The 8,854-nt window shown below is 48.7% G+C and overlaps 1 long non-coding RNA gene across 1 annotated transcript; it reads left to right on the forward strand.

Annotated features, from left to right (window-relative positions):
- The first annotated feature begins 6,057 nt into the window (after nt 1-6,057).
- Nucleotides 6,058-8,532, forward strand: LOC135967529 (uncharacterized). The gene is made up of 3 exons (XR_010581717.1): nt 6,058-6,175; nt 6,676-6,758; nt 8,264-8,532. It is a non-coding gene; the product is annotated as an uncharacterized lncRNA (long non-coding RNA).
- The last annotated feature ends 322 nt before the right edge of the window (nt 8,533-8,854 follow it).

Below are 8,854 nucleotides of genomic sequence, written 5' to 3' on the forward strand. Positions count from 1 at the left end.
TGGGTGTTTCTCGTTAGGTGGAACGAGAGATTTGAGAAAAGAAATAAGACACAGAGACAAAGTATAGAGAAAGAAAAGCGGGGGCCCAGGGGACGGGCGCTCAGCTTACAGAGGACCCATGCCGGCACCGGTCTCTGAGTTCCCTTAGTATTTATTGATAATTATCTTTACCATCTTAAAGATAAGGGAGTGGCAGGACAATAGGATCATTGTAGGGAGGAAATCAGCAGTAAGACATACGAACAAAAATCTCTGTGACATTAATAAGTCTAAAGGAAAATGCTGTGCCTTGAGATGCATATGCAAACATCTCCATAAACCTTTTAGCATTATTGTTTCAGTCTATCACATGGAGAGGAACCTTGGACAATACCTAGCTTTCCTAGGCAGAGGTCCCTGCGACCTTTGGCCGTGTACGTGTCCCTGGGTAGTTGAAATTAAGAGAATGGTGATGACTTTTAACCAGCAAGCTGCCTTCAGACACTTCTTTAACAAAGACACATCCTGCACAGCCCAAAATCCATTAAACCTTGAGTCACCGCAGCACATGTCTCTTGCAAGGACAAGGTAGGGGGTAGGGTCACAGATTAACAGTGTCTCAAATACAGAACAAAATGAAGTCTCTTATGTCTACTTCTTTCTATATAGACACAGTAACAGGCTGATCTCTCTTTCTTTTCCCCACACTTGGGAGGGCCCAGATACCTTCTTCTCTTGGAAGACCAAGCCCAGAGCCTTGGTGGTCTTTGAACACAAATAGACTTTGTGGTCTAGGGAATGAGAGCCCCACTCACCAGGGAAGAAATTGGGAATCTTGGTCCTGAGTTTGTGGGGCAGACTTTTGCCATTTTCCTCCCCCTTTCCCTGCCATGCCCTATTTGAAAAGAAGTCACTTCCATTTCAGTAAGCCAAGATTGCGCCACTGCACTCCAACCTGGGCAACAGAGTGAGACTCTGTCTCAAGAAAAAAAAAAAATCAAACAACAACAACAACAACAACAACAACAACAAAAAAAAGATCACTTCAAAGCCTCCCTGTTCAAACAGTTGATACTTCAACAACAGCATTTAAACCGTGTGGGTCACTTACTTACACATGGATTTTCTTTCACTTCTGTCACCCCTTAGACAGCAAGACCAACCCCTCCTCCTCTCCTCCCACCTCCTCCTCCTCAGCCTACTCAATGCAAGAATGAGGAGAAGAACCTCTATGATGAGGCACTTTATGAATAGTAAACACATTTATTTCCTCTTTAGAGGCTTTATTTCCTCTAGCTTACTTTACTGTAAGAATACACTATACAATACATATAACACACAAAATGTGCGCTAACCGACTCTCTACGTGATCACTGAGGCTTCCACACAAGAATAGGCTATTAGTAAATTCCTTTTGGCGTAGTCAAAAGCTATTTTCCGAATTTCAACTGTATGGTGGGTTGGTACCCCTAAGCTCTGTATTGTTCACGGGTCAATTGTATTGCTTAAGAGGTGGTCATTGGAACACTCCTTAGGGGCTATTTTTTTTTTTTTTTTTTTTGAGACGGCGTCTCGCTCTGTCGCCCAGGCTGGAGTACAGTGGCCGGATCTCAGCTCACTGCAAGCTCCGCCTCCCGGGTTTACGCCAATCTCCTGCCTCAGCCTCCCGAGAAACTGGGACTACAGGTGCCCGGTACCTTGCCCGGCTAGTTTTTTGCATTTTTTTTAGTAGAGACAGGATTTTACCGTGTTAGCCAGGATGGTCTCGATCTGCTGACCTCGTGATCCGCCCTTCTAGGCCTCCCAAAGTGCTGGGATTACAGACTTGAGCCACCGCGCACGGCCCAAGGGGCTATTTTTTTGTTTAAAAAAGTTTTTGCCACAATGGGCCACTCATTTAAGGCCCTAGGATTCCTCACTTCTGAGCTCCTGCTGCCATAGACCAAGTGCTGGTCATTTCTGTTGCTCAACATACTTGTCACTTCCATCCATCACAGGACCCACTCTGACCTTCCAGGAGCTGCTCCTTCCACTGCCTGTGATCCTGAGGGTCAGCACGTCCAGTCAGGCCAAGTAGCAAGATCAGTCCTCTCCTCTGCCCCAGTTCATGGATGGGCACAGGATGCGGGTGGTGGGGGTAGTCCACACAGTTCCTGCTAATACCACTGGATCATCAGGTGGGGAGAGTCAGCTTGCATAGTGAAACCAAAGAGAGCTGCGAGATGGAGAGTGAGAGTGAGAAACCAAGAGAATGAGACACACACACAGAGAGAGAGAGAGACAGAAAGAAAAAAAAAGAAAGAAAGGAAGGAAGGAAGGAAGGAAGGAAGGAAGGAAGGAAGGAAGGAAGGAAGGCAGGAAGGCAGGAAGGCAGGAAGAAAGAAAGAAAGAAAGAAAGAAAGAAAGAAAGAAAGAAAGAAAGAAAGAAAGAAAGAGAAAGAAAGAAAGGAAAAATAAAGAAAGAAAGAGAGTGAGTGAGACAGAGAGAGAGAGAGACAGAAAAAGTCAGAGAATCAGGGACACAGAGAGACATAGAAAGATGGAGAAAGAGATGAGGGGAAGAGAGAGACAGAGACACACACAGAGTCTTAAAAAGAGACAGAGAGAGACAGAGCAACCAGGAGAGAGGCACAGAGAGGGAGAAACAGAGACAGACAAAGTGAGAGGCATAGAGAGATGGAAAGAGAGATGGGGAGAGAGATGGAAAGAGAAATGGGGAGAGGGACAGAAAGAGAGAAGCAAAAGCACAACATTCCTTGAATTGCTTCTCCCTGAAGTCACCATTCTATTTCTGTACTTCCAGTTGCCACCAAGAAACTTTCTAAGTCACCTGTCCTCCTTCCTTCCCCATCTTCCTCACGCACTCTTACTAAAGCCTCCTGAAATCTGCCTTCCCAATGACAACTCCTTGAAATGTCACCACTGACTTCCAAACAACCAGCAAATAAAAAAGGTTTTTTAAAGCAATTACTTCCACCAGTTTCTCAGTTTAACTAATGTTATGGTGCTGTTTCTGAATACCTCTCTCAAAAATCTTTCTCTTTGTTTTTTATTTCTTTGCATGAATTCACATGAAAATAGAGCACAACATATTATAGTGAATATAGACTATAAATGATGTTTTGTGCATGCCTTATTATTAGTGATAAACACTGTATAAATAATTTATGTTTGCCATTTCTTTCTTACTATGGTTTGAAAGTGTCCCCCAAATTTCAAGTGTTGGAAACTGAATCCCCCATGCAGTAGTGCTGAGGGGAGGGATGTTTAAGGGGTGATCAGGTCATGAGGGTTTCGCCCTCATGTGTGGACTAATGTTGTTATTGGGGGAGTGGGTTCCTTATCACAAGAGTTGGTCTGTTACAAAAATGAGTTTGACCCCTCTTACTCCTTCATGTTCTCTTGTCCTTCCACCTTCCTGTGGGATGACACAGCACAAAGGTCCTTGCCAGATGCCCACCACCCCTTCACCTTGTACTTCCCACTTCCAGGACTGTGAGAAGTGAATCTCTGTTTTTGTAAATTACCCAGTCTCAGGCACTCTGCTAAGAGAAGCAGAAAACAGGCTAAGACAAAATGTTTTAGGATTCTCTTCCCTCACAGTTACAGTGAGAAGTTTATAGCTTTGTTTTGCTTTGTGGAAGATGAAATGCTAAATAATAGGCATCATTTTGAAGGTTTCTCCTTGCATCCAAATATTTGATTCATTTTAAAATTTCTATGACACTGAGTTGTTGACCCTTGCTTCTGATGCCTCAGAGATGTCTGGAAGAAAACCACGGAGGAAACCTTGAGTGCCATGTAATCCGTCTTATCTAAGTGCCCTCTGGACTTCGAGAAGGCTCTTTCTGTGAAGCAGAGAGCTAACAATGTAGCCCAGCTCAAGACACTTTCCTGGAAAAGTTTTCAGAACACAGCCATTCCTGGGGAGCATCACAGCTTTTAGACTTCACAACAGGCACCAGAGAGCAGTCAGAAGACCATCGAATATTTTGCCTGAATTCCTTCCAGCATTTTGTTCGAGGAACCTTGAAACTCCCTCCCCCTGCACTTGGGTCTTAGGTTTCTCTTTCCCAACCCAAACAGACTAGTGTTTAAACAATCCCCAAGACGATGATGTCTCAGCGTTACACATAATTGAATTGTAAATCTTCTCAATTCAGAAAGAAAAAGTATGGAAATAATTCAGAAGCCCTTGAGTTTTTAGCAAGAAGAATCTACAGTGAGGGAGAGACTCTTTATCCTGCGAATTTCCGACGTGCTTCTTCCACACACGATCCTTGCTTGTGTCTCTCTCCAAGCCTGTCTGTGAATAACCCACTCATCCTTCCAAGTTCAACTAAAACGCCATGTGACAGAAACAGTTGGTTCAACATCCATTTCTTCCTCCTCTTCTGCCCAAAGCTCTGCACTAAATGCTTCAATTCCCAGCTGTCTTTGTACACCCATGTGGCCATGTTGGTGCATTCTGGCCCATGTGATATAAGTAGAATTGTTGAGCAGGACATCCAAAAGGACTTAAAAGAAGCCAAACTACTGAGTACGACGTTGTTTTATTTTTTCTTTTTCCTGCTGCTTTGAATGCAGCTGTGATTGCAGGAACAAAGCTGATCTCTTGGGCCATGAGGTGACCTAGAAGATACAACCACCTTCAGTCAAAGTGCCTGAAGGAATGATAGGAGAAACTGGGCTCTCTGATAAGATCACAGATCCAGTGCACAGGGGAGGACTGCCTGCCTTCAGATTCCTTTCATGTGAAAAGACAGACCTTTCTATGTGTGAGCCTCTGTTAGCTTGAATCTTCTGTTTTATGCAGCCAAACTTAAGCCTAACTGCCACATACTGTCTACTTCTATTTTAGGATGCTCTCTCTAATCTCTTAGGTAATTGTGTCCCCCTAGAAACCTATGGAGAGCTGAAGGGGTTTTAGGATCATGGAATTCAACCTCCTCCTTTGGTAAAAGAGGACAAAGGCCAGAGAGCCGTGCGATGGCTGAGGCATGCGATTGTAAACCAAAAGGTACCTGAGACCGATCTCAATCCATTTAAAAGTTAATTCTGTCAAGGTTAAGGACATGCTTGGAAGAAAAAAACCCGGAATCACAGAAACAGTCTGTGGTCTGTGCCTTCCTCCCAAGATGATTTTGAGGGCTTCAGTAGTTAAAGGGGAAGGGTGGGCTGGAGGAAAAGGGTGGGCTGGAGGAAAAGGATGGGCTGGAGGAAAAGGGTGGGCTGGAGGGAAGGGGGGGCTGGATGAAAAGGGTGGGCTAGGCCGGGCGCGGTGGCTCAAGCCTGTAATCCCAGCACTTTGGGAGGCCGAGACGGGCGGATCACGAGGTCAGGAGATCGAGACCATCCTGGCTAACACAGTGAAACCCCGTCTCTACTAAAAAATACAAAAAACTAGCAGGGCGAGGTGGCGGGCGCCTGTAGTCCCAGCTACTCGGGAGGCTGAGGCAGGAGAATGGCGTAAACCCGGGAGGCGGAGCTTGCAGTGAGCTGAGATCCGGCCACTGCGCTCCAGCCTGGGCAACAGAGCAAGACTCTGTCTCAAAAAAAAAAAGAAAAGAAAAGGGTGGGCTAGAGGGAAGGGTGGGCTAGAGGGAAGGGTGGGCTGGAGGGAAGGGTGGGCTGGAGGAAAAGGGTGGGCTGGAGGAAAAGGGTGGGCTGGAGGGAAGGGTGGGCTGGAGGGGAAGGGTGGGCTGGAGGAAAAGGGTGGGCTGGAGGGGAAAGAGGGAGCCTGTGGTCGTCCTCAGGTTGCAAGAGAAAGAGAGCAGGTGGGGAATGGTCAGTTATGTCTTCATCTCACAGGCAGTAAATCAATCCTTTACATAAGATAAGGTGAACATAGACCAGCTTCCTGTGGAGATACGTAACCCTTTATCTGTAGCTATCCGCTTAGGAACAAAAGGAAAGGCAGTTTCTTGCATGATTCAGCTTCCAGCTTAATGCTTTTTTCTTTTTGGCTGTGAATTGGGGTCCTGAGGCTTCATTTTTCCCTGCACACTATATTGTATGTGAAAATTGTTGTCCAGGACCTAAAGTTGTTTACTTACTCTAGCTACATCCCTTAGCTCAATTTCCATTTGGAGTGGCTTCTGGAAGGCTGGAATTGAAATCCACCAGTGCCCATTTCAAGGTGTTCCCAACATCGCCTGGAAAAAAGGAGCCCAGATACGCTTCCCTGTGGATGCAGGTCAGTCATCATAATGCACAGAAAGAGCATTGACCTCAGCCTGGAGCCATTGTCCTGAAAGGGGATTCTTCCCAGCTCAGGCCTGAGACTGATCCCTGAGAAGCGGCCGCTCCATCCCTGAACCCTTCCTGCTTGTGTCTCCTCACTTCCTAGTGATCACGGCATTCAGGTTCAGAATGCCACAAGCCCATCCCACCGGAAGCTGCCGAGGTGCCTCCTACCACACAGGACACCCGGCACGGCAGCAGCATCAAGGGACGAGCTGGGAAGAGGCTGCAGTGATTTTGGGGAACAGTCTGAAAATCACCTGGAGCCTGGTGGCAGGTGGTCCCACCTCCTCCCCAATATTGGTTCCCAGAGAAAATGGCAATATGAGCAGCTCATGTCATCATTATTAGCAGAGTCTTTTTATTCTTTCCTTAAATTTTGCCATTAAATTGAGCTCTATAATCGGCCCATTTTCTTTTCTTTTCTTTTCTTTTTCTTTTTTTTTTTTTAAGACAGAGTCTTGTTCTGTTGCCCAGGCTGGGTGTGGGTGCGTCCTCTCCTTTTATTGATGAAGAACCTTCCTGCAGCCATTGGGGTGGGTATGGGCACCACACATGCCTGGGAGCAGGGTGGTGCCTGTGGAGGCTTGGCTACTATATGTCTCACTGCCACCTCCCCAGGGGAAGCAGACCCTGTGCCCTAGTGCCCCTCATACCCAGTCCCTCACATTCTTCACTTGGCATCTCCCTGCCTGATTCTCCCAACTCAGCCCCTGCCAGGTTTCTCCAGGCCCTGTGGGCCCTGGGATGGGATCAAAGGAGGCAGCAACTGTGCTGTCTGCCTCTGCCTGAAGTCAGGGATCCCTGGCCGCTACTGACATCTGGTGGGCAGGGTAGGTGGGGAGGTCAGGGGTCAGCTTTTCCACTCCCCAGCCTGCACTGGCTAAGTCACCAGGTGTAACTGGTCTGGAGGCTGATCTGTGTCCTCCACAGTCCCTTGATGCATTATATTGAAGCCAATCCTTGTGTGAATGACTTCACCTGTTGTTACCGCCCATATCAAACAAGAACCGGAAGACTGTTGCACTTGGGCCCAGAGTCTGGGACAGAGACTGCCATGACCGCTCTGTTCTCTTCCTTCTGTTGCGCTTGGGCGCAGAGCCTGGGGCTGAGGCTGCCATGGCCACCCTGTTGTCTTCCTTTTGGGGTCCCCAGGAGGCTCCCAGGACTGAATGATTCCCATAAAACACAGTGGCCAGGATGGGAGGGCTGGAGGTCAACACCCCCCCACCCCTGCCACCACAACCAAGAAAACCCCATGGAGGTTGGCCCCGAGATGTGGGTCCCTGTGGGATGCAGGCTCCCACAGATACTTCAGGGGATGAGCACGGGTCCTCCTGGCTGACAGGAGCCTGGTGGGCACTGGGTGTGTGGGACCTGTTTAGGTGGGTTGGACAGCACTGGGTCTAACCAGGGAGCCAGGGACTGGTGTGGCCAAAGAGGGCAGCAATATGTTGCCAGAACCAAAACTACAGTGCCGCCAGCCCAGCTGGTAGGGAGAAGGAGGCCTGGCTAGCAGGACCACCCACCCCTATCCTGGCCCCAAGCTCAGACTGCCTGCCTGTACTGGACATTGCCTGGTCCAGGAGGCCTGGGCATAAGGGTCAGGTGGTGTGTCCCTGGGTTCCAGACCTTGGTGGTCCCTTGGGAGCTGAGCATCCTCTGGGCAGGAGGAGGGCCCGCGGTCCACTGTTTGCATCGGCCCCTGGGGGTGTGCCCCCACCCCAGCTTCTCAGCGCACAGGGGGACGTAGCCAGGGCTCCTCCCCTGCTCTGTGGCTCCAGCTCTGAGCAGCTCACTGGGTGACTCTGACAGCTTCCTCCCCAAAGCTTGGGTCCTCATCTGTGGGAATGGGGTGTCCCAGGCCCCCTGCAGGCAGGAACCCACCCCCAGCGCCTCTGGTGGGCCCTCCTGGGCTTTCTTACCTACTGGCTTGTGAGACCCGGTTGGCCAAACTTGGTGTCCTATTTTTATTTTGGGCTTCTTCTTAGTGTGTGTTTTCTGGAACTACTGCTGTGTAGATCTTCTATTTGACTTTTAGGTAGAGAATCTTGCCCACCCAGAGGTCCCCCACCAGAGAGCCTCCACTTCGGTCCCCCGGGCTGGTCCTGCCTGTGCTCCGCTTGGTGTGAATGTTGAGTGTGATGGATCCACACGGCTGCTTGACCCTGCATCTCCTTCCTTCTTGTTGCTGAGGCCGGTTCTGTTCTCTTTCTCCACCTGAACTGCACTTGAAGCCAAGACGAAGGATGAGAAGTGGTTGCTACGAAGGACCCTCCTGCAGCGAATCCCCTGTGAGTAGGCTGCGCTGGCCCAGCCTGTCCGTACCTTCTCTAAGCTCATTCCAGAGGTCGGCAAGGGGCAGCCTGTCCCTGCCTGTTCTTGTGGCCCGTGAATCAAGAACAGATTTTACATTTCCAAATGGTTGAACAAATAAAAAACTAACACTTCATGACACTGAGAAATTTCCATGTCCATAAGTAAAGTTTGATGGGGGTGCAGTCATGCCCATCTCTTCACAGGCCACCTGCAGAAGGCAGCTGTCGTGCAGCCATGGCAGAGTTGCATCCTGGAGGCAAAGATCAGTTGGCAAAGCTGAAAATACTGACTCCTGGCTCTTTAGGGAAACAGT

The sequence above is a fragment of the Macaca fascicularis genome, chromosome 15 (genome assembly GCF_037993035.2).
Source record: "Macaca fascicularis isolate 582-1 chromosome 15, T2T-MFA8v1.1".
Lineage (NCBI taxonomy): Eukaryota > Metazoa > Chordata > Mammalia > Primates > Cercopithecidae > Macaca > Macaca fascicularis.